Source organism: Lacerta agilis, chromosome 6, assembly GCF_009819535.1.
Source record: "Lacerta agilis isolate rLacAgi1 chromosome 6, rLacAgi1.pri, whole genome shotgun sequence".
NCBI classification, from domain to species: Eukaryota; Metazoa; Chordata; class Lepidosauria; order Squamata; family Lacertidae; genus Lacerta; species Lacerta agilis.
Genome location: NC_046317.1, coordinates 77,745,154 through 77,771,138, shown reverse-complemented (window position 1 = coordinate 77,771,138; position 25,985 = coordinate 77,745,154). Strand labels below are relative to the sequence as shown.

General features: G+C 40.4%; 1 protein-coding gene across 2 annotated transcripts in view; it reads left to right on the top strand.

The window, feature by feature from the left end:
- The first annotated feature begins 305 nt into the window (after positions 1 to 305).
- ADNP (activity dependent neuroprotector homeobox) overlaps positions 306 to 25,985 on the top strand; it is a 41,729-nt gene continuing 16,049 nt past the window's right edge. The window contains exon 1 of one of the 2 annotated variants that reach the window (XM_033153542.1): positions 306 to 424. The gene's annotated coding sequence lies outside the window, so the exon portion shown is untranslated. The remainder of the gene's footprint in view (positions 425 to 25,985) is intronic. The other variant, XM_033153543.1, reaches the window with a different exon arrangement.

Here is a 25,985-nt window from a genome sequence, read left to right as displayed (position 1 = left end):
TTTAGTGGAGACAGTGTGTCAGATAAAGAAAAATGCCACATGTGCAGTATGGTGTGACCTACATTTACATTATTAAGTGCCTCCCTGATGTCATTGCTTTGTGTTATTAGAGTACTAAATTCAGTTTCTTGTCCCAGGATCTCAAACACCACTTTCTTCACCTGGACAGAAGTGGTTCTATGTGAAAGGCTCTGGTGATAGGTGCTAAAATGAAACTTGAGAACTAGGCAGAAGCTTTAAAAGCTTAATTAAAAGATAGCTGCTTTAAAAGCAAGACCAAAATAAGTCTACTAACATTTTGTGTTTGTTCTAGAGTGTTTTGATGGGAACTGGAAGCAGTTGGATAGCAACCAATCAACACATTTATTACAATGTGCAATGAAGCCAGAGCATCCTAGAAAAATGAAAGAACCATAGCTTCCAAGTACTGTATGTCTGGTTGAGGTTGCTTCCTTGAACTATGGCTGTTTTAAAAAATGACAGTGTTTTCAGTGTCCAGAGTTTAAACACCTGTCAGGAAAGATGTGCATTTTGTCACAGTTAATGTACATTGCAGTTAATAGAAATATTGAACTTAATTCAGACATCTGTCCATCACACTTGTATGATTCTGCAGGAATTCATCCTACTTCATATTTTCTTACATGTGCTTTCCCCCCTTAATGTTGAGAAACATTTTCATTCCTTTTCTGCTTGATTTTTTTAAGATTTAGAAAGTTTCAGCTGTGATAAATATGCCAACTGTGAAATTTGACATATTTGCTTGCAGGAATATTTTGGACAACTGTTCTACTCTAGTGGTTTAGTAACCGATAAGGAATCATTCTGATAGGGTCATGAAACCCACTTTGAATTGATATGATTCAGTTTAGACTCTATTGCCCCCAAACACTTTCATACATGTTTAAAATTACGAATGTTGGAAATCCCAGGAGAGATAATACTACATAGCCTAGTTCTGTATTGCATGATGCTGTGATGTCTAATAAACGAAATGTTAAAACCATTTTACTTGAATTTCAGCATGTGGTGTCTTGAATCCTATTCTACATGCAGAAAACTACTCAGCTACAGCTTATTTTAAAGTCAAGTGTTGTTGGTTGGTAATGGCAGAAGGTAGAAAATGTGTCATGAAACACACATTTTTTGCAAGTTTTGTAAAATAATTAAATTAAAGATTTTATTGGTTTACAAAAGTATGAGCAATGTCTCTCTCTCTTTTTTCCAAGTAACATTTTTACAGATCAGTTTCATTTGTTGAGACATTAGTGTTATATTAGGAAGAAAAGGGAGAAAGAGGTGGAGGGGGAAAGTGAGTGGGAGTGGGGGCTGGGTGGCGATGTTTCTGTTTTACTTAATATATGGGGGGCAAGTTTTGTAATTTTAAACAAATCAGAGTGGTGTAATCAAGAAAAAAGTAAATGCACAGGAATCCAGAAAGAGTTAGTGACCGTTGCTGCAGAAAGCCCCCCCCCCCAGGTAAAACCCAAATATTTTGAACTTCCCAAAGTGTAGGAAAGGAAAAAACAAAGATGAATTTTCTTGTAGTGCTCTCATCTGATGCACAAAGTTCTGTAATCATTGGAAAAGGATTGAGCATAGTGTGTGTGTATGTGAAACACTTTCATAAACAAGTATTTTGTTGGCACCCAGCAACATCGGTCACCTGGAATGGGATGGGGAACATACATTTTCTCTTCTCAACTCCTAATTGTAATTTGAGATGGGCAGGCAGAGCCCTACTTTGCCTACAGTTAGTGCAAAGCAATACTTGAACATTTCAGATAGTTGTGAATGAAATACGCACATCTCAGTGCTGTGGGCAGTGGTTTTGAGACATTTAAGATACAATACTTTTAACTGGACTAGTTAAAAATATTTGGATTGAAACTTGCAGTGTTTCTATGTCAGTTTGGTAAAAATCCTGGGTACGGCCTTGTTTTATGATGCAGGCTGTCGGGTGGCAAAGTTTAGAGCAGTGTGCATCTTTTGCATGCACAAGGCTGTGGATGCAGTTCCTTGTTCCTCCAGTTGAAGAATCTTCTGCATTGGAGCAGGGAAATACCTCTGCCTGAGACATTGAGTTTTTACCCATTGTAGTGGGATGCATAGTCAAGCAGGTCTGACTCGTAAAATTCAGCATTGTTTTATTCTTATTCTTATTAGATGAATTGTAAATGGACATTAACACCAAAGCAGAAAAAAAATCAGTACAGTGGTACCTCTGGTTACGTACTTAATTAGTTCCGGAGGTCTGTTCTTAACCTGAAGCATCACTTTAGCTAATGGGGCCTCCCACTGCCACCGCTGCCCAATTTCTGTTCTCATCCTGAAGCAAAGTTCTTAACCCAATGTATTATTTCTGGGTTAGCAGAGTCTGTAACCTGAAGCGTCTGTAACCCAAGGTACCACTGTATCAGGTTTGAAGATCTGCTGTCAGACTGCAGTTACACTTACCTGGGAGACTCAGTAAGACCTGCATCTAAGTAAACATGAATAGGATTGTGCTACAATTCACTTGAAAGGCCAAAAATAGAAGTACATTAAACATTTTACTTGAACTGTGTACATGACAGAGCACCTGATTTTTTGCCGGTACACTTCAGCCAGTGAAGACATCTATGCCATTCAAAAGTTTATCATGAGGGTTGAAGGACCCTCTGGTACAATATAGGATATGGTGTAGAGGGCTTCAATTAGTATGGGGTTTGGTGAAAAGTGTGTGTTTTGCCTTAAAGTTATTCTGATAGTAGGCCACCACTGAATGCAACTTCATGCTTCCCTGAAATAAGCCACTGTCAGTAAATAACTTTATATGGTCAGATCGGTGTAGTTATCAAATAATATTTGGTGTTTATATACTTTGCTTTTAGCTTCTATATCTGAATATAACCTATCTATGTTTATTAAACAGAACAAACTGCAAAATGGAATTGTATTGTGATGTCAAAATAATTAAACAAGTATTAAGCAGTATGAAAGTGTGATCATGTACACAGTTACTTGTTAGTCTTCTTGAATTTACTGGGATTTGCTCCATCATGTGTCCAAGCCAGTGTGCTTGAAGCCCTGGAGATTTGTACTATATTTTAAAATGAAGAAAGGCAGAAAGTATTGAAACTAATCGGCTATGTGTGAGTGAATGTCTTATGCTTTAGCTTGTTATGTTTTCTTTGTCGTTTTCAATAACCTTTTTACTGTCCATGTGCCTGTCCTTATCTGTTCCTCTCTTGTTTGATTCTTGGGCTATATTTTTCTTTGTTGTTGTCACCACGGGGCATAAGAACACAAACAAATTTTGTTGGACCCAACTATCCATTCCATTATCCTGTTTGCAATAATACTTGCTTATGGGTGCTTTATATGAAACAGCCACAACTTGGTCCAAGATGGGAATATACTGTATTATTGCTTGCTTGTTCAGGGGCCTGGTTCATGTGCAATGTTCCTGTGTAACCTAATCATCCAAGCTTTGTTTTGCTGGAGAGTTTGAATGCTTTCTCTCTACTCCTCTCCTCACATACCCGGTTGCAGGAGTTCCTTGTTTGTTAAATAAGTTACCCCATGAAACTGGCTGAAGCACTCCCTAAGAGAAAATTTGCAACTCATGATCAGTTCAGACATCATGGGAAAATTGGTTTAACAAACCAGGAAGTGTCTTCTATAGCCAAGGGGTGGGGAGAAAAAGGAAGTGCTTGAGGTCATCAGTTATTCCTGCTTCAGTAAACCATAGTTTGGACTGGGAATGTTGCATCAGACCTAGCCAAGACACTTGATAGCAGAAAGGTCAGGAATACACAGAGGAATGCGTACCATAACTCTTTCATTGTGATTTCCCCCCAGTTAGATTTTTGAAGTCAGACATCTTGTAGCTCCCAAATTACATTGGTCATTACTATGCTGTGAAAAGTATGCCTACTTTTCTTAAGTTCACTGCAGTATTAGACACCCTTATTAGGTACCTTATAGTTTCTAGGTCTTGCATTTGTCCTTAGTACCCACAACTTAGCAGCAGGGAAATAACATACAATTGATGGTCTACCATTTAGGGTTTTCTTCTGGCATTTCTACTCTATTTTTTCATATGAAATAGTGGCTCCATAATGCTTTGTTTTATTTTTCTTGCACTTGTTCTTACACCCTCTCTTCTTCTGCCATAAATCATTACTATACTAGTAATGCCCTAGTATGCACTATTGATATACATAGAAACATTGATGTGTTCTGAATTGTTTCCGGTTCCTTTCTTGTTAGAAATGCAGTGTTAGGATGAAGTGGCTTTAAGCAGTGATTACAGCCAAAATAAGTACTTTGTGTAAGATAGGTGTTTCAGTAGTTATTAGCCATTATAGCTAAATGATAGCAAATGTCAGGGGCAAATAGAGGATGGACATTGTTTTCCTGCCCTGCTTGTGCTTTTACAGGCATGTATGTCTGACCACTATCAGGAATAGAGTACTGGAGATAGATCTTTATTCTGGTCAGTAAGATACTAAAACATTTCCTTCATAGAAATGAATGAAAACAACCTTTAATTTCAACATCGGGCAAAAATTTGTTAGGAAAGTGTATTGAGTAGTATAGTAAAATGTTTACAACGATGGGTAGAATTCAGTGTTGCACTCTTCCAGTTGCTCTATGTGTCCAAACATTTCAGCTTGTCAATTGGAATACTCTCCCCTCTTTCCCTGCCTGCTATTCTGAAGGTCCTCCCTTGAGCCAGTTTTGGTGGGCATATGAGCAGGAAGCCCTGTTGCGCAAGCTGAAGTCCTTGCACATGGCTTCTGCTGATGGAGCTGGTTAGGTGATTCCCACCCATTTAAAAAAAATGGCAAGCTACTTTTTGCATTTTGTCTTTATTACTATTTAGTAAAGCACCCAGAGAGCTAATTATGAAAGTCTGAGAGTTCAGCATAAAACTATGTAGGACACAAACCAGCCAAAGGTAAAAAGTTTGAAGTTGTACATGTTTGGATTGGGAGAGTTCAGCATGTATTTCATAGAATCATAGAATTGTAGAGTTGGAAGGGACCCCCAAGGGTAATCTAGTCCAACCCTCTGCAATGCAGGGATCTTTTGCCAATTCCATCCTATATACACTTACCTGGAAGCTAAGCCCCACTAAGTGTATAGAATTGCAGGCCTAACTGTCCTGTTCAAAGTACTTACCTATGGATAAATTGTTCTCTTGAGTATTTTACTTCTTTTGCAGGGATTTCCACCCTGCTCTCTAACCCTAAATGGACTTTCAGAGGAGCCAACAATTAAAAACCAGTAATTTAAAGCAAGCATTTATTTAGCATGTCATGAGTGCCCAAAGCTATGTATGTTAAATAATCACAGTCACAGCAATCCTGAATTAACAGACTAGTACAGTGGTACCTCCGGTTGTGCACGGGATCCGTTCCAGAGCTCCGGTCGGATCCCGAGGAATTTGCAACTGGAGGTGCCTGTTCTGCGCATGGTGTGGTAAAGCACTTCTACACATGTGTGTGGTGCGTAGAACACTTCTGTGCATGCGCGTGTAGCGAAACCCAGAAAAATACTTCCGGGTTTGCCACGTGCGTAACCCGAAGGATACGCAACCAGAGGTGTGTGTATCCAGAGGTAACACTGTATTAGACTGAAGTTGTAAGTAGTGTGCCTTCAGCTGCCCAGAAAATTCATGGCTGAGATTGTAGTAAGTAGGCTGGGCTTTAGTTGTAGACAACAAGAGATTAATGATACGTTAGGATAGGGTACACTGCAGTACACAAGTTCTTCACCCTATTGCAGTTCCGTACATGTATTCCTAAACAGTGCAGCACACCCCCCCTCTAATGATGATGATGAGACCAGTTACTTGCCTTGTTTTCTTAGTGCAAAATCTCACAGAAGCCTAAGGCCCTCCAGTTGTTATTGAACTTCAGCTCCCATCAGTCCCAGCCAGCAGTCAGGGATGGTGGGAGTTGTGGTCCAAAATATCTGGACCAACACATGTTTCCCCCCCCGCCGCCGCCGCTTATGTCGTGACTGTTTGAGATACTGATTTGCATTAGTATTTAATTTGCACCAATAGTTGTCTTCATTTCTGTTGTGCGTCCTTCAGTACAACCCCCGTGAAACAAAGAGTCACAGGTAGAGTTGTCAGAAAATGCTCATGGCGGTGTTTTCCCTTGGCTTGCACCCATGTATTTGTCTAAGCAAGTACATAATTGGCGAAGGTAAAGGACTGTTCATAGGGATGAAAAATGTGTCTTGTGACCTGATAGCAAAGCTGCCTACGTTTTGAAGAGACTTTGCATGTTTTCCTCTTTACACGATAGGAAATACAAGGCTTTAATTTCCACAGCAATCAGTGTGATAGCTTCATGAAAAGCAATACGTAATACAGATTGCTCTGCAGCTTAGTGCTTCATAAGGAAACAGTTAATTCCTTTTCTGTTAAGAAGTTAGGATGCATGCCCGCTAGATGGCGTGTCAGCTGCCAGTGGAAAATTCCAGAACTCGCCATGAGTGAGAAATGTATGCAAGTCAAAAGGATTCTGTTTGCTAGGCTGCAGAACAGATGGGAAGTCTAGACCAAAAAAAAGGAAGGTGGTCTTTATAGGTTATGTCTGCCTTGAAGCCCTCATCAAAGTCCTTCCTTTTAACATGGCAATCAGATTATGTATCAGCAATTGTCTAACCTGTGGCTCACAAGTAAAATAACCTTGGTGCTGAACATACTTTAGTGCCTAAGCCAATAGGGTTTTCTGCGTTCCAAGAATCCTGAGCCCAGCCCATGCTTGAGTGTAAGCTTTCATCCTTCCATCCTCCTCTGTATTTAACTGGAAGGTTTCGTGAGAGTTGGGTAGTCACAAAAATTCCAAGGGAAGTGTTTAAATAAACTTGCAACTAGAATCCTCAGAGTTAGTGTAGTTCGTCTTGAAAAGCGTGTGCCAAATAACAGTTCACGTGTTTCTGTTTAAAAGGCTTCCTAGCAGAGCAGTAACCCTGGGGCATGAAGTAACCAGTAGTGTCAAAGGCACAAAAAGATTAAACCCTCAAACATTAAGCGGCAATTTGAAAATTGCAGTCTTTTGGCCTAAATGGCGCTTCCTTTACAAGCTTCATCTCTCTTGCAAGCTGTGCTTGTCAATAAAAACTTTTGAAGGAATAGTGCTTCTACTCCATAATTTCTTAGAAAACTTTCTAACTAGTGGTTGAGCCCTCTATAAATAGAAGTGAAGCTTATTTTGCTTTGTCTTTCAAAATAAAAGCAAAGTTTTATAGCTGAAAGTAACTTCACTTTTACACAGTTATAAGGGGTTTTTTTTATAAGTAATTCTAACTAATTTCACTGTGAGTGGTTAATATATTTTCAGAAAATACATCTACGGACAGAGGGAGAGGATTGCTCCCCCCCCCCAATGCACATAGTAGGACTGTAGCAAGCGCATCCTCTGTTTTGAAGTGATGTTTTTATGGTAATCAAATGCCTTTTCATGAAGCATGCTGTGTTGCTGAGTGAAACTGATGAGTTAAAAAAGTAATTTAAACTCGTGGCAGGATGGTGGTGGCTTTTATCCGGACAGCTTCAAAGTAAAGTACTTGCTATTAGAATGAATTTCTGATCCAAGTGGTTCTTTGAGGGGGTGCACCAGTGTCTCCTAAAAATGTTACTGTGCCATAGTACAGTGGTACCTCTGGTTATGTACTTAATTCGTGTACAATGAGTGTCACACTCCTACATCAATATATTTCTTGTATGTAGAACCAGTGTTAGCAACTCAGATAAATAACCTAATCACCAAATTGCACCTTAAACCTATGTTACAGTTGCCACAAAGGAATGTCTAGGCACCATTCTTTTTAAAAGTCTTCTTCTTTTTCTTTTTCTTCTTCTTCCTACTACTACTACTACTATTACTATTTTCATTTCTATGCTGCTTTATATATTAAAGAAAAGATCTCAGAGCGGTTTACAACACATTAAAGCATCAACTAAAACAATCCAGAATAAAACAAATTGAAGCTTCAAGGAAAATATTTCAGATGCTTCTCTTAAGTGGCATTTTGCTTTCCGCATATTTATTTACCTACTTAATTTATATAGCTGCCCCATAGCAAAAGTGCTTTAGGAAGCCAGTGTGGTGTAGCAATTAGAGTGTTGGACTAGAACTTGGGAGATCAGGGTTCAAATTCCCACTGAGTCATGAAGCTCACTGGGTGACCTTGGGCCAGTCACAGCCTCTTAAGCTACCTCACAGGGTTGTTTTAGGGATTAATTGAGGAGTGGGGTGAATCGTGTAACACTCAGAGGAAAAAGGTGGTATATAAAGGCAATGGATAATCTCTTCTGCTTACCTGCAGATGGAGATGTCAGTTGCCAACCTGGCATCCAGAGATCTACATGTGGTTGCAGTTGGGCTTCTGCCAGTTGCAAAATGCTCCTGGCACATGGCTAATTTCCAACACTAGAACAGCTTACTGTGATTTGGGTTGGAGTAGCTGAAGGTGGCAGGTGGTGCTGTGGTCTAAACCACAGATCCTAGGGCTTGTGGATCAGAAGGTCGGCAGTATGAATCCCTGTGATGGAGTAAGCTCCTGTTTCTCGGTCCCTGCTCCTGCCAACCTAGCAGTTCGAAAGCACATCAAAGTGCAAGTAGATAAATAGGTACCGCTCCGGCAGGAAGGTAAATGGCGTTTCTGTGTGCTGCTCTGGTTCGCCAGAAGCGGCTTAGTCATGCTGGCCACATGACCCGGAAGCTGTCTGCAGACAAACACCAGCACCCTTGGCCAGTAAAACGAGATGAGCGTCGCAACCCCAGAGTCATTCACGATTGGACCAAACAGTCAGGGGTTCCTTTACCTTTAAGTAGCTGAAGGTGAAGGTTATATAGGGTTATGCTTACCTTTTCAGAGTGGCTTTAAAAATATTTTTCTCCTATAGATTAATCTGCTCTGCCATCCTAGTTTAACTGTGCTTCTCTTGTAACCTGTTAGCATTTGTGTTGCTTGGGCTATTTTCTGTAACTGTCAAATTCTAACCTTTACCTGTATTAGCCAACATGCTCTGTGCTAAGGCTAGGCTGATGAATGAATAGTGGACGAACAACGTAGACTATATGCTGTTGAACATTTTTAAATTATTGTTTCATAGCCTGAATTTCTTTTGGTCTATGACCAATATCCGAAGAACCACGACATGTTCCAGAAACCCAAAGTGGTTTTGGATGTTTATATACAGCAGTAGCCCCTGTCCCCTGCAGTGTAACAAACTGCTTTTGCAACTGAGTGGATTTTCAGAAGTGTGTTTTGATGAGACAAAGGAGTAATCCGTTCAAAGAAAAATAAATGAGTTGTTGGGGCACTAGTACAATTGTAGCTAGTACAATTTGGATGCCTGGGCTTAAGAATTTTTTTCTGGATGCTGGCTCATGTGTTTAAATTTCACATATGGTTTTAAAGCTACCATGCCACAATCATGTATGCTATAGTGCCTTGTAAGCAAAACAGATTGACTTGAGTGGAGGAGTCTTGTAAGCAGATGACCTAAATCTAATCTCATGAACAGTCTTGGCTTGTTTGGTGCTTACATCAACAACAGTGTTAAAAACTCAGGTAAATAAGCAAGGCACCAAATGACTCCTTAAACCAGGATTACAGTCACCAAAATGGAATTCCCAATTGCCATTTTTGGGCCGGGCGGTTTGAAAGTTGTATTTTTCAATACAACGTTTTGGTTCCTGAAATTTGTTCTGATTATGCAGATAAAATATCACAGATAGAATTCTACAGGATGTGTGGTTAGTGTTTGAAAACAGGCAAGATCCAAGGATCTCCAGGCATGCACCTCCAGATGTTGGGCGCCATCCTGGTGCCTGGGCATCTTCACTTGGTCACACGTGGCCAATAGCCAGGTGCAAAATGTGCCTGACAAATTTCGATTGCTTATCAACAGGCTGATGTACTCTAGAACAGTGTTTTTCAACCACTGTTCCGCGGCACACTAGTGTGCCGCGAGATGTTGCCTGGTGTGCCGTGGGAAAAATTCCAGCCAGAATATCAGCTTTGTGTTCAGCCAAACAGGCCCTGGTTGCGCACTGAATAAAGTATTTTATAATTTTTCATATTTCTGTTTACTTACTATTTCATAATAAAGTAATTATAAAATACTTTCTTTATGTTTATTTGATTCCTATTCAAGAGAATTACTTTATATATAGTCAATATAGGCACAGAGTTAAATTTTTTAACATTTTCTAATGGTGGTGTGCCTCGTGATTTTTTTCATGAAACAAGTGTGCCTTTGCCCAAAAAAGGTTGAAAAACACTGCTCTAGAAACTTCGTTATTTCAGAAGGAAAGTTAATGATCCCAGTTAAGTGAGTCACATAAACCTCTATTAGCTTGAATGGTTCATGGAGCCAGTCCAGGCAAGATGTATTTGCTTGTCTAGTGTGTCACCGTTATCCGAAGCTATTCTGCTTCCTGAAACTTCTGTTGCCTGTTGTGCCTGGAAACCTTTCCCAGAATGCATTGTTTCCCTTACTTGATTCAAATCCCTGCTTCAAACTCATATTTTCATGATGGTATTGGAACAATATCAGTGATCCCATGCCCTACTGTAACCAAGCCTAAGTCCCCAGAATTGATATTAGAATAAGTAACTGATGCAAGTTGCAGTAGAAGCAGATGCATAGCAGTGATCATTTCTGCATTATTTCGTAGGAAAAAAAGTCATGAGGGGTGCTTGTTGAAGTAAGCATGCTGCAAGTCAGTAGAGTTGTTTAGCCATTAGCAAGTTCTGTAGACATTATCTACTCATAAGGTGTACAGATTGATAATGCTCCTGCTACATAAATGCGCTACTGCATGTAGATATGCTAACAGTTCCGACTTCAGCCGTAAGCCCTTTTAATTGGAAATGTCCTCTTGTCCCCAGAAGAAAGGGGGAATCACTTGGTTGTCACCTCAGCACTAGAACTTTCTTTAGGATGACTGTACTCCAACAGTTGTAAGATTTCTGTCCTTCTAAAATCTCTATGGAAATCAGACATTATTCAACTTCCATTGAAAGGACAAGAAAAGCTGCACTAGTTTACCACAGCCTGCTTATTACTTACAGACAAAAGCCTGTTTATTTTAATATGGCTGTACTTAGATGATTGTTTCTATGAAATGTGTCCTAGTTGTGCTCCAGATCTCTATTTTGATTTTAATGACCGAGTATGTCATTATGTACAAAGTTGACTTAACTTTTAGAAATACTGCAGGTCTATTCCTTCATTGCCTGGGACTGTCAACCTCATCACATAGAGTTGTGGAAGACTTACTGGGATGGGATAGTGCATTCGGAAGCCCTATTCGTGAACTTGGGATAAAAGACTATGATCTTGAAAGAGGAGGGCATGCACACAAGCCTGGCTAGAACATCCCTGCATGTGCTGGTTCCACTTCCTTCCTTTGCATGTTCAGTATGAAGATCTGAAGTGACAGTCTCTCAAGTAAAGGCTTTCTGATTCCGGGGAGGATTCTAAGCAAGCTTGCCCATATGCACTTAGAATCCCCTTCAGACTTCTGTGCTGAATATGGAAAGCTTTGAAGTGGAACCAGTGTGTGCAAGGATATTGGGGGCAGGTTTTGCGTCCCTCTCCCCACTTTAAGTCCACAGCCATTATTCCCAAATGCCTGAATAGGATTATAGCCATCAACAAATTCTTCCTGTTGGTGCTTTCTCTGAAAGCATTGGGAATTAGTTAGCTATTAACTTAAGCATGCATAGGTTTAAGTGCTGTGAGCAGCAGTGGAGAAAAGTAGAACTAAAGGCATGCTAATGTATAGTAAAAGTATAGGAGTCAGTGTTTTGATGAAATCTCAAAAAACAATTATAGGTTGAGATGCTACCCTGCTATAAGTACTAGTCTACTTTGGATTTGCTTAAAATGTAGGCTAGTAATGAACAGACTGGCATAAGACTGATAGCATTCCAATTTATTGAATACTTAAGTGTTCAGTATGCGTATAGATGAACTCCTTGGCTTAATTTTCAACGAAGTATTTTGCTGCATTGGCAGATATGGATTGGCTGGTGTGCTATGTTTTTGTTCCAAGTAGTTACTTTTTTTAATAGTTCCACTTTCTACTGTAGTATGCTTTTAGAACTAATTGTCACAACCATAACTCTAAGGCTTACCTCACTTTAATTTTATTTTATTTTAACACTTGGTTTTGTTTAGGAGGATATGAACTTTTGCCTATGCGTGTGCTGTGACCTCACATAATAGGCATAATACTCGCTGAAGTGGGAGGTTCAGTAAGGACAATGATTTTTTGGAAGCTTTTGCACAAAATGTCCTCAATAAGTCTGAAACCAAAGCACCATTAATTTTGTACATAAAATGTCCGTATTATGTGCACTGAATAATGAAAAGAGACTTTTAAATGTTCAAGAATTGGTACTGCACCCAAGTGGTTTGTAAATGAATAGTTACTTTGGGACGGGTAGGCAACCTAAGGTCAATGGTCCACAAGCGGCCCATGGGGGTCGTTTAACGGGCCCCTGAGCCGCCCCCGAACCGAGTTGCCTGCTTGGCGAGTCCCCATGCGCTGCGCTAAACCAGTGCAGTGGGGTGCAGGGACTCACTTCTACAGCGCCGGAAATCGCGCCTGCACAAACACAGATGCCGGAAATTGCAGGCACATGTGCACACAATCCAGCCCATGGAGGGATCTCTGCTGGAGTGAACCGGCCCAGGTGAGGTAAACTTTGCCGACCCCGGCTTTGGGACATGGGCTTTCATTGCCTATATGAAAAGCTGGCAGAGATAACTTTCTGGGAGCTAAGTAATGTGGTGCAAAGAAGAGAATTTCTGTTTCCAAAGGTGCTTGCACAAAACCAGCGGTAAAGGAGGTGTGCTATTGATGTTATATGAACTCAGGCACCGTATAAAAGGTTATAACTACAAGCTATGTCCCTCTAGTTCTCACCATTGTTTTTTTTAATAAAATAAAAAAAACCTTTATTTTTCCAAATACAATGCAACCTAGAGAGTTGTAAGTAAATGAAGAAATCAACCATCTCTGACCCCAGTGTACAAAACTTTGGAACCAAAAGAAAAAGACCCACCCCAATCCTGGCAATACAATTAGGCAACAAATCGATAAGGATAATACTGCTTGAAGCTGCTGAAGGTTAATCAGGGAAGCAATGAGATTAACAACCAAATTGTGAATGAAATAATATGCAATATTAATAGGCCATGTTGCATTATAACTCCTGTCATAGTGACAGTCTCAAGTCAGTATTGTTTAACAATCCTTAAGGTTCCTTAGTTTTCAAGAAACATTGGTTTGAAATCTAGGCTGGTTCCACATGTGTTGTTACTACCCTGAAATTGACAAATGTATGTAGAAAGTGATATGACTGGCTGAAGTTAATTAAGCAGTTTTGAAAACCTATTTAGCAGCATAGTAATACTTGAGTCACCTTTACAAATAAGCAGTGTTTGAAGCACAGATGGTTGAGTGTCTCTGAATGAAGTTGCTCTTACACAAGTTGCCAAGTTAATGCATTTTAAACAGAGATGTAATTGCACCTGTTTGAAAGTTTAATTGAAATGTTTCCTAGTTTGAGTTCCATATTTATGAACGAATCTAAATACATTTGCTTTCTTTTAAACTAAAGAATTCATTTTTGCATCTTCATTCACACAAGTATTATATTCCTTGTAATTAATCATTTCTCCAGAATACTATTGGCACCAATTTATTGGGGATGTTTTCAAGATGAAATTTGCAACAAACTTTACAACAAACAACGAAGTTAGAATGTGACGAAAGTATTCTTTTAGGCAATAGGCAAATTAATGGTCTTCCCCCCTCAAATAATTCCTACTGCTGCATATGCTAGAGCAGGGCATAGAATCTGTAATGACTTCTGGCGAGATACTGTTTTGCTTTTGTAGACTTGTGGAAACTATTTTGTAGCACCCAAGCCACACAGTAATTAAATAGGGATGAAGTGTGTGGTAACTCAAGAAGAGGCTTGGAGAAGGGGTCTCTTAACCTCCCTTTTTGTCAGCTGTTGCCCACTCATCTGCAGCAGCATTGGTATCTTCTGGTTTTGGTCCTATTGAGTCCCAATCTTTCTTGATAATTGGGTCTTGTAAACAAACATTTACATGTTTAAACATTTACCTGTGAGAGTTTATTTCCTGAAATGTAATCCCATGCCGTTACAGGAATGTGTATATATATGAACAGCTAATGTAGTTCCTTGCCATGAGTTTGTTGTCCTGGGCAACAGTAACATGTGAATGAACTATAACATTAGCTCTGTCTTTGCATTTGTTCTTGTACATGTTCCTGGAACTGTGGGAAAGCAACTGCAGTGCTCCCGTAAGTAAGTGTGAATTGAATCCTGGTGGACTGCTTAAAATGGTATGACTAAAGGAAATAAAATGCAAGTAGGACTTGAGGCTGCTTCCTCTTCCCACACCCCCAAGATTATTATTAGTGTCATGAGTTCCGTGGTGGTGCTGGGCTCAGGAGTGGAGGGTAACATTGGAGTGGGTGCTGAAACCAGGGAACAGAGATTGGAGAAGGCCGGTACAGTGGTACTTCAGGTTACATACTTTGCTAACCCAGAAATAACACTTCAGGTTAAGAACTTTGCTTCAGGATAAGAACAGAGATCGTGCTCTGGCAGGGTAGTAGGAGGCCCCATTAGCTAAAGTAGTGCTTCAGGTTAAGAACGGACCTCCGGAATGAATTAAGTACGTAACCAGAGGTACCACTGTACTTAGCCTCTCCCAGGACTCCTATCTACACTCTTCCCTTCTGGAAAGAGGAGCACAGCAATGGGAGGGCATTAGCCCACCGCTAAGGGTGGAGGAACCAGTGTCAAGGGGACGGTACAGCCTGGCTGGCCAGGACCCAGAATTGTTCCTGTTACTGGGAACAGACATATCCTCCCAAATGCAGTGCTCCTTTGACTAGGCTTACCTAAACTATTATAATCTGAATTGGGGCAACTGGAAAACGTATCTGGTACCAGATCACTAAACATCTACTAAAGTGTCAAATTATGCAGTATGAAGAATAATTATCTCTTGTCTATCCTGAAACTGATAGAAGATTCAAGGTAGGTAAGAGATCATTCTTGTTCCTACTGCATAATTTGACAACGGTCACATCCCAGGAAATGGTTTCAGCTGGCTGGCTAAGCCAGTTGAGGGTAGGTGATGGGTCTCAAACCCTCAGTGAGTCAGGGATGTGTCCTGCATGCAAAGACAGATTCTGATGAATTGAGCAGACAAGACCAATAGTGGGCCAAATGGTCAAGAAGGTGGTTTCAGCATGTGCTATAGAAGGAAGTGAGGGGCAATGGGGCTTGTCAATCTGGGAAACTAGCCAGTCTACAAGAAGAAAAACCTCCACTGCCCTGTTAACTATACTCATTTGTGAGAAAGGCTTCAGGAGTAAACCCTGAGAAACAATCCTGGCAGGCTGTGTGATTCTTCAGTGGTTTGACTTCACCCCAGAAGCACACTCCATTGTGTCTTGAGACAGACAGATGCCAACAACAGGTACCAGTTGCCCCAGTTGAGATTCAAGGAAATAAACAACTATCAGACTTTTAGAAGACATCTGAAGGCAGCCCTGTTTAGGGAAGTTTTTAATTTCTGATGTTTTATTGTATTTTTAATATTTTGTTGGAAGCCACCCAGAGTGGCTGGGGAAACCCAGCCAGATGGGTGGGGTATAAATAATAAAACAACAACAACAACAATAATAATTATTATTATAGTTCAGGTAAGACAAGCTGAATAAATGAATAAGGATGGGAAACACACTATCATAAGAAAGTTGGGTAGGGTACTGAAGGATAAACAAAGGACAGGCTGAACATATGCCACCAAACTTGCTAATTAATAGTCAGAAAACTGAACAAAAGCAGCTGCTTTTGACATTTTGCTACCCTTCCCTGTGAGCACTCTGATTAGAAAGGGTTGGGTGAAATTCTAGCCTTTTATTGGAAGCTGAAGTAGCCATTGAGTAAACTGTAGGTCCCCTCCTCACCTCCCTGGCAATTTCCTTATGTGGTAGTGTTTTCCTTTTTTGCAAGCCTTTGAGACCAGGCTGTTTGGCTTTCTCAGAGAGCATTTTGAGCTCCAGATTGGTTCAGAATAACTTGCTTCAGACCAGGTCCGAAACACTGCGAATTGGCCCAATTAGGTTCAGAATTTGAGATTCATCCAAAGTGGTCTTGCAGTCCCAGTTACAGTGTCCAATTTGAGAAAACACGGCTATTCTTGAAGATTCAACCTCAGTTTCTGCGCTGGTGTTTGTCTTTTAGTTTGTAGCTTTAATCTTGATTGAAACACATATTTATTAAATTGGAATAAACTGGAAAAGTTTATAGTATAAAATGCAAGCTACGTGTCTGGTTTAATAAGTTCATTTCCAGAGGGGTAGCTACAATAGATGAGGTTTGTCTGTTTCTTTTAAGGTGTGGTGAAGCACAGCACAGTAACATGTTCTGCATTACTAAAACAATTTTAGGTATCAATCTGTAATGCTATAATATTGCTATATTTAGGATTTAGAGCATTCTGGCCTTATTTATTCAGTTACGCTGTTCAGGTGTTTCTGGGTCCACCTTTTGATGATACCAGCTATTATGTATAAACTGATTTTAAACAGAGTTAAGAACTGAACTGCTTTTTATGTTGCTTTTCCATGGGAGGTTATTACAACATTTGTTTCCAGATAAACACAGGAAGTAGTGGAAGGAAAGCACTTGCTGTGATAAACTGTTCTTAACCAGCCAGCACCGTCTGCAATTCAGTGTTTCATGTTCTGACACCCACAGTCTAGTAGTTGTCTGTCGGCAGGAGCCACAGACGGTTTCCCCCTAAGAAATTCAGTCCAATTAATAGTATTAGATTAAAGCTGCATACTTTCTAGCGCTTGTTATGTTTTGTCAGTTCATTCTTGCTTTTCTCTTAACAACTGTTTGTGGTTTCCTGTATCATAATGAACGTGGGAGGACAATGCCACTACCTTACGTACATTAGCTTGGTCTAAAGGTTGGGATGAAAAATTCCTGACAATTTTATGGTGCAGAGAAATTCAAAGGGGAAGTGGGATCAAGAAAGTAGAGAAGAGTCCCCCTGTTTCATAATACTGAAACGTGGGGTCACTCACTGAAATGGATAGAAGGTTTAGGAGACACGAGATAATTCTTCACACTGCATAATTTTGACAGTTTAGTTGATTTGTAGCCATCTGATACCAGATAGTTTTCCAGTTGTCTCAGTCATGACTATAATAGTTCAAATGTCCCTAGTCAGGCTGCTCTGACCTTCAGAATAGCCTCTGCTGTAGTTTTGAAGGTGAAATTATCCTGAGGAAGTCTTGCACTGAAGAAGTGAAATTCTCTAACCTCAGGGTACATTTGTTTTGAATGCAAATTGGTCCTTTAAAAAAACCCTATGTGCACATTGCAGCTTGGGTATGTTGCTTGAGTCACCTATGTGCCTCAGTGTCTTGAGGTCCAGTAATGAATTTTTTTTTTATTCAGTGTTTTTTATACTGCTTTTGAAGCTTGTTTACATAATAAATGGCAGCTTAAAACTATGTTCCAGTAAAGTTGTTTCAGAGTCTCCTCAAGGGATGGGCTTTCACATGCAGATCTTGCAGATGCACCAGATTGTCTACACAGGTTCTGTCTGTCTTGGATAGCAGTCCTCTCAAGAAGTACCCAATCCTACCCCCAAACCAAATTTGGAGACAGATCAGACAATTTGCAAGGGATTTCTCTTGCCGCGCAGCTCTTTCTTCAGGTGGAAGAAGTCTGTCACATTCTCCACCCCCAAAAAAGATTGAAAAATGGGGGGAAATGATTATGAAATAATTTATTTTAAAATGGACAAAAAATTTAAGACAAGCTTTTCATATACTTACTGCACCTAAATGTTTTCTAAAACTGTGTAACAGGAAGTCTTGTGTGAGTTGATGTGTACACTATCAGATTATTGCAATTCCTATACACCCAGGGCGAATTCGTCCTGAATTGTACCCTGAGAGTAGCACTCTCAAATGCAAGAGCAAAGATGATTTAGTGCCTTCTTTGCTTGTGAGTTTTGTCTCGTTGACATAGTTGGTGGATTTGCTTCTGTCCTCTTCTCTAGGCATTGAAGGATTGAGAGTAAGAGAAAGTACAGAGCTACATAATTTTGTTTCCGTATAATTCACGCTGCTGCAAATATGTTGGATCCAGAATTCAAAGGCAGAAATGTAAGTGACGATAACATTGCTTCTGCATTTGACTGGACTACAAAACACACAGCACACTTAGGGCTTGATTTTGGGACAGTACTTTCAGATGTTGCAGAGTACAGGACATCTCCAGGTATTTGGCCAAGAAATTCAGTTTGGGATTCTGCCAAGCACTATCACTCTTGCACCATGGTGGCAAAGCAACACAGGTGTTAACTTTCATTTTAATTCTTCAGCAACATAAAAGTTCTGTGCAAGGTGAAACAATTATACTTAGAAGTTTGACTTAGCTGACCACTATATTGTTTGTAATACCTAACATTCCTGGCTCAGTAGACCTTTGGGGCCCATATCCTCATCCCTCACCCCGTCCCTTTCTCTCATGCTGGCTTCAGCCCTGGTCTCTTTAAACCAGGGGTCAGCAAACTTTTTAAGCAGGGTCCACTGTCCTTCAGACCTTGTGGGGCGGCGGACTATATTTTGGAAAAGAAGAAGAAGAAAAAAGAACGAATTCCTATGCCCCACAAATAACCCAGAGATGCATTTTAAATAAAAGGACACATTCTAACTCATGTAAAATCACGTTGATACCCGGACCATCCCCGGGCCTTAGTTTGCCTACCCATGCTTTAAACCATAGTCCCCTGTTAACACCCACAACAGGGAACTATGGCTTACTGTTTATTTACTAACAAGGATCTTAAAAGCAGTTCTATCCTGGTTTGATGTTGTTGTTTGTAAACTGTCCCACAGCTCTTCATTTTAGACATTAAAGAGAGCTAGTATGCAAGAAGAAATGCATGGTCTGGCTTATTAACCCAGAAATTATTTAGCCAGAAATATTACAAATGAATTGGCCTATTGTTTTCTTCAGGTCAGATCCAGAGAACCATGGCTGAATTTCCACACAGAAATGAACCTCTCACAAGTGATGGGATTGAGAATTAGGAGAAATCTATTTTGCTTATGCAAAGTTTTTGTTGTTTTTGTTATAAATATGTGCTCCTGTAATGAAGTTGAATGAATTTGGTTTCCCATTCTTTTATATTCTGCCTGCTGTGGCAATTTCTGAAATACCTTAATTGAGACTTAAAGATTGCTCCTTTAACAGTTTTTAATGCTTCAGGTATAATATGAAATGCTTATAAAAAGAAAAAGTAATCCATATAGGGCTCTAACAACTTTGCTAAGCACTGCCATGCAACTTGTATATTTAGGCTGGTTCTTAAGTGATATAATGAAGCTACATTTTCATTTAAGATTTACAAGCTGGCCCAGTCCAACTGACCATTGAACAGTTTTGACTGTGGCTGGCTTTATTCCAGCTCTTACCTAAGTAGGCAGTAGTTGTTAGTGTCTACATAAGGTCAGAAATCATTACTATGTAAACAGTGTATCTTATGATAGATTATTTTATCAAAGCATCACTATGAAAATACTAACAACTTTGTATTTGTTGAAATTGCTTTTTTTGCAGGCAATAACATTTATCTAATTGCGCTACTACAAAATGTATTGTCAGTATTACTAATGTAAGAATGCCTATTAACAGGCAAAAATGATTTCTAATTACGTATGTGCAGTGCAATCCTATGCATGTTTGCTATTAGCAAGAGCCAGTTGTTGTGTGATAAGAGTATCAGACTTAGGACAAATCCCCACTTAACCACAAAGCTCATTATGTGATCTTGGACTAGTTACTGCTTCTGACCCTGGCCTACTTTATAGGGTTGTTGTGTGGATTAAATGAGGAGGGGGAGAATCATGTAATGCCACATTGAACTCCTTGGAGAAAAAAGTGGGATATAAAGACAATAAACGAGCAAGACTTGCTCCCATGTGTATTTAGGATTTCATCCTCAAAGTGAAGTACAGAATCAAATTACAAACAATATAAACATTGGAAGACAAAAACACATACTGAAAACAGCATTAATTCCCACATGTTCATAGTTTCATCTGATCTGGTAAGAACGCATGAACACTGGGAGTTTGTTGATTCTTTATGTATCATGATTGTAAAACTTCTATACCAGTGTATGCACTTTTAAGTAGTGATCAGGTCCACAGGTCCATCGAAAGAATAGATGACAATACAAAACAAATGAATTACAAAACCTGATTTACAAAATTGAGGAACAAAATTGGTGACAGACCATGCATTTGGCACCAGTAAACCTCTTATGGGAGGCTGTTCATAACTTCAGTGCCACCACCAAAGAAGGCCCTAGTTGCCAGCCACCTCACTTCATTTGGGAGAGGCCCTCAGAGCAGCATGTCTGACTAAGATATTGAGGATTGGGTAGGTGCATTTGGGAAAAGGATGACCTTTAAAGCAGCCTGGACGTTAGGCATTACAGCAGGGAATGGGAACCTTTGGCTACCCAGATGTTAGATTACCAATGCCATCATTCCTGGCTATTGAATACGTTGGCTAGAGTTGATGGGAGCTGGAGTTCCACAACATCTAGAGGGCCACAGATTCATCACCCCTGCTTTAAGGGCTTTGAAAGTTAAAACCAGTTCTTTAAAAAGGGGCCCACAAACTAACTACAAGATATTTTGCGGCTGGCAAAGCAAAGGAAAAATCTAGTGTCTTGTGACTTTGAGCAAGCTGCTCAGCTTCTGTAAATGAAAGAACTCTATACAGGAATAAATATAAGTGGAGATCTGCAAACTCTTGTATATTTGTGTGTTGACAGGCCCACTTGTTCTCAGCTATACGAGCCTAAATTTGAAAAAATAAAACTGCTAGCACATTTGCAAAGCTAAGCAGGGTCCGGTATGGTTTCGAATTAGATGCAGGACTATTTGTTAGAGATTCCTGCATTGTGGGGCAGGGCGGGGCGGGGTGTAGGACTAGATGACCCTTGGGGGTGCCTCCAACTCTACAATTCTGTAATTCCAGGAAGGTACCAATTTCAACTTGTTGCTTCAACATTTTCAAAATAATTGTCCCCCTGACCTCTCTTAAAGACATGTTGAATCCAGTTGGTGTCCTTGCACACATGGAAGGGCTTTTGGTTCATTGAAGGCATCCATTAATGGAAGACATGGGGACAACTTCTGCCAAGTTTCCTTTGCCTGTGAATCCTCAGTGCCACTGCCCCTGCAAATCAGCCCCACAAAATTGGGGGGAACCACCCAGAACATGTTGGAAGGTGGTATGGAGAGCAGCAGGGGAATGGGGGAAATCAGCAAAAATCTCCTTCTGTGCTTCCCTGTTAGCTGGATCACCTCTGCTAGATCAAAAGCCTTTCTGTAAACACATGATTACAGATTGGATTCCTCCCAGTGGAAACTAATTGGACCTGGCTGGTGCCAGAACAACGTTTTAAATAGGAATTGAGAAATCATTTAGGATATGGCCTTGCTGCTGCTACAACTACCTGTCTTAAAAACAGCTCCATTTTCCCTCTGTGTTGTGGGATGGTTGTGTTTTTAAAGCTTTTTTGACTAGGAATGTTCCATGACAGACAGGTAGCTGAGCCAAGCCATACCCGAGATGCTTCATTTCAATCAGATGAAGATAGAATTCTCAGAACTATTTCAGACAATGCAGCCTACCTACCCCCGAGGCTTCTATTTTGTTGAATTGATCTGATTTTTTTTAAAGTGCAATTTAAAAAAAACCTCCTTTTGTGGTTTTTTAAAAAAATATTATTAATTATAATAAGGTCCTGGGATGGGTTACAGCAATTAAAAATACAGTTTAAAGTGGTTTTAAAATGTGCAATTAAACAATTGCAAAAAAGTAGGGTTAGTCCTGAAAATAAACATCTCAGGTGTCAAAAGCCAGGGTAAAGAGGTACATCTTCTGCATTGCCAGACGCTCCTCTGAGGGAAAGAGTCCTACAGTTTTGAGGCTGCCACAGAGAATGCTCTCTTTAGGGCTACCACCATCTTGAGGGTGTCAGAACCACCAGTGCCATTTTCATTACCTGAGATGGTCTGTAGAGAAGGAGGCTACCTTTAATGAACCATCTCATTTAGATCTATGGAGACATCCTTGCTACAACCCATTCTCTGAAGTTGTCTTTGAAAATATACATTTGATCATGTCTAACTGCAAAAATAATGTTGAAACGTATAAATTAATGGTGGTTGATGTGCTGAACATTGCCAATTCAAGAAACATTTGAATCTGCCTTGTACTTTTAAGACCATTGATCCATCTAGCCCAGTATTTCCTTGCTCTGATTGACTGTAGTTCTCTTTGTTTCTTTTTTTCTAGTCACTGCTACCTGAAATTCTTTAAGAGGTGGTGCTAGAGATACCTGCCCAGCACTAGCCATAACCTAGAATAGATGGCTTGAAGAAAGACCGCCACTTCTTTTCAGTACAGAGATAATGATCTGCTGATAGATCTAGCCCAGAATTCTCTACTCTGACTGGTAGCATCTCTCCAAGATCCTAACCAAAGACCACAGTCAGTAGAGCATGAGACTCTTAATCTCAGGGTTGTGGGTTAAGCCCCACATTGGGCAAAACATTCCTGCATTGCAGGGGGTTGGACTAGATGACTGTTGTGGGTCCTTCCAACTCTACAATTCTTTGATTATGCTCATGGTGGTATCAGGACTCAGCTATGCAACTCAGGGTTTTGGCCCCTTCTAACTGCACAATCCTATGATTCTTAGCTCTGCTTACCCAAGATCCTATGTGCTAAATGTGCTGTTAGAGAGCATTCACACAAGTTTGATTGAAGTGAAATACAGTAGTACCTCGGGTTAGGAACTTAATTCATTCTGGAGGTCTGTTCTTAACCTGAAACTGTTCTTAACCAGAAGCACCACTTTAGCTAATGGGACCTCCCACTGCCGCCGCGCCGCCAGAGCACAATTTCTGTTCTTATGTGACTAGTTGTTTATGGGTCTAAAGGACAGTTCCTTTTCAAATGGGTCGTGGAGAAGATGCAGAAATCAGCAGTCTAGGATGATAAATACTGATATTTGATCTTTTAGAGAGGATTATTGGGGAAATAGCAGTCTATGATCCCTGACCAAAAGCCTAATATATTTTGCACATGAGCTGCTTTAGTCAAATGGACTTCCTCTTGCTTTAGTTCCATGTGAAGCTACTTAGGATGCTTAAATGTTGCTGGATTAGATCAAGGGCCCACTTAGGCTAGCTCACTGACTCCAACCTTTTAAGTATCTGCGTTCTAATATTTTGGGGTGCTAGAAGTCATTTCTGTACTACAAGGTTCCTAAACTTGAATAACTAGCTGTTGTTGCACTACAACTCCCATCATCCCTTGCTAGCAGGACCAGTGGTCTGGGATGATGGGAATTGCAGTCCAAAACCAGCTGGAGACCCAGGTTTGGGAAGCCCTGCTATACTCCACATAGTTCAGTCAGTCTTAATAAGCAACCCTTGAGATACGGCAACATGATATTACAAATGTGGGCATCATGGGCACATAACACCGTTATGATGGTAGTTTTCTTTTAAATTCTTTCCCTTATCCCCCCCCCCCCCATTTTTACTACCAAAGCTCATTAATGAGATACCTAGTGAGCTTTGTATTATAACCTCCCCCCCCAAATGTGGCTGTAGCCACTTTTTTAACCTTTTCAGAATATTTGTATTTAGGATATTTGTCTCTCTCAACATCACTTAGACCAGGGATTGCCAGGCCAGCAAGCTCCAGGTTGCAGGCCTTTGTGCATTTTTGTTAGGGTGGTTTTTTTTTGAAATATTATTAATAATAATAATAGGCACTTCCTTCATCTGTGATGGGAGAGGTGCATGTTTGGCTGTGTAAATGTGAACATAAAAAAGAGCGTGTGGGATCAGGTCAATGATCTATCTAGTCATTGTGAGAAACCTGCAAGCAGGATTTGAGCACAAGAGCGCTCTCTCCTGTGGTGAAGTGTATGTGTGAGAGAGATACAGTGGTACCTCCGGTTGCGAACGGGATCTGTTCCAGAGTCCTGTTCGCAACGTGAAAAGCCTGCAACCTGAGGCGCCGTATCTGTGCTTGTGGGCGGTGCGATTTGGTGCTTGTGCGCCGTGGGACGCAACCTGAAAAAACGTAACATGAAGCGGACGTAACATGAGGTATGACTGTACTTGTGTATCTGTGGTGTGTATGTATACAGTTGGCATGTATGAGGAGGAGTGGGTTAGCCATCTTGTGCATTTCCCCCCTCTTGGGGAATGCTCCCTGACATTAGACAGCAACAGACAGCATCAGGGTATAATCAATATTGTGTGATTGCCACTGTCAGCATGAGCAGGACATTGATGACTTCTCACAGGAAGCATGAGGTGGGGCAGGAGCAGCAATGACTGCACTCTCTATAGTTTTCTGTTACATTACGCCCATCCCCAGCAGTCACAGCGCTGTCTTCAAATTCAAAATTCACCTGTTGATCCAAAAAGATTGGTGACCTGGTAAGCCTGTCCGATCGTTGCTCACTTCTCCCTTCCCTGCTAATCCCTTTCTTCATCATGCTTACATTACCTGTGCCTGGAGTTCGGATCCAGGCTTGGTAACAAACAATTGTTGAGGGTATTTCTTCTTCACCAGCCAGTTTGTTTTACCTTGAAAGCCGCATCAAAAGTGTATTAAATAAATATTTGAGAAGAATTGGGAGACTAATAATTCTGCTGTTGGTTCAATTCTTCAAGAGCATTCACGAAGCAAGATCAGAATTCTAAGCAGAGAATGCATTGTATTACTTTCAGAGAAGAGTTGGTTCCAGGCAGTCACGGTAGCATAAGATTCTTCAGTCATATGGAAAAAGATTTTGGGTTCTAGATTGGAATTGTAACAGGACATGTAGTGAAGAAATGTGCACGGGACGAACAGTTATTTTATTTTATTTGCTTCAAAGCTAAGCTGGGTCCAGTATGGTTTCAAGTTGGATTGGGGACTGCATGCTGAGATTCCTGTATTGCAAGGTGTTGTACTAGATGGCCGGAGGGGTCTCTTCTATGATTCTATTATTGCTTTGTAACTCATCTTTTCCAGCTGCACTTTGTGAATATAGGTCATATTGAACCATTCTAATTCAGTGAAACCAGCTACCTTCTTCACAAGTGAACCGTTGTACCGTTATTAGCAAAATGCTCCGTGAAGGTAAAGATGCTTCTCTCTCCAGTTGTGCAGAGATGAAAATCACAGTACTCACAACCAGAATGAGGCGTGCACTAAAATCTTAAATCCTCTGAATGCTATGAAGTGATCTTATGCCCTTATAACTTTTTGTGAGTACACAAATAAAGCAGCTCCATTTTTTCACCGACTCCAGCGTCTTAAGGTGGTGGGGGTTTTTTAAGCAAGCATTTGGCCTTTGTGAATCAGATCTCTATGCATGTGGTTGCTCACTTCTTATCCAGTCAATGTATTTGTGAGTTACAGGCACATCAAGAACATTAATATGTTCTCACACAAATGAAATGTTCATGTGCAAGTGTATAATCTTTTAATTGCGGTAGAATTATAATAAGGTAGAACTGATACTGTGAATGGGAAACACTTTTGTATTCCAAGGGAACCTGCTTCATTAGGCAATCGGTTGCACAATATTTTTTCCAGAGTGGCCACTTGTAAACATGTGATGACAGCTTTTTTTGGGGGTGGGGGAATTAGTCCTTCAGTTTTGCAGGATAGAATCCCAAACAAAAATTTAAAATAAATCCTAAAACGTGGGCTGGGGGGGGGGGAAATGATGCTAGTAAATGTGATTACTACAATTTTGCTGGTAAGTACAAAATCTACCAGACAAC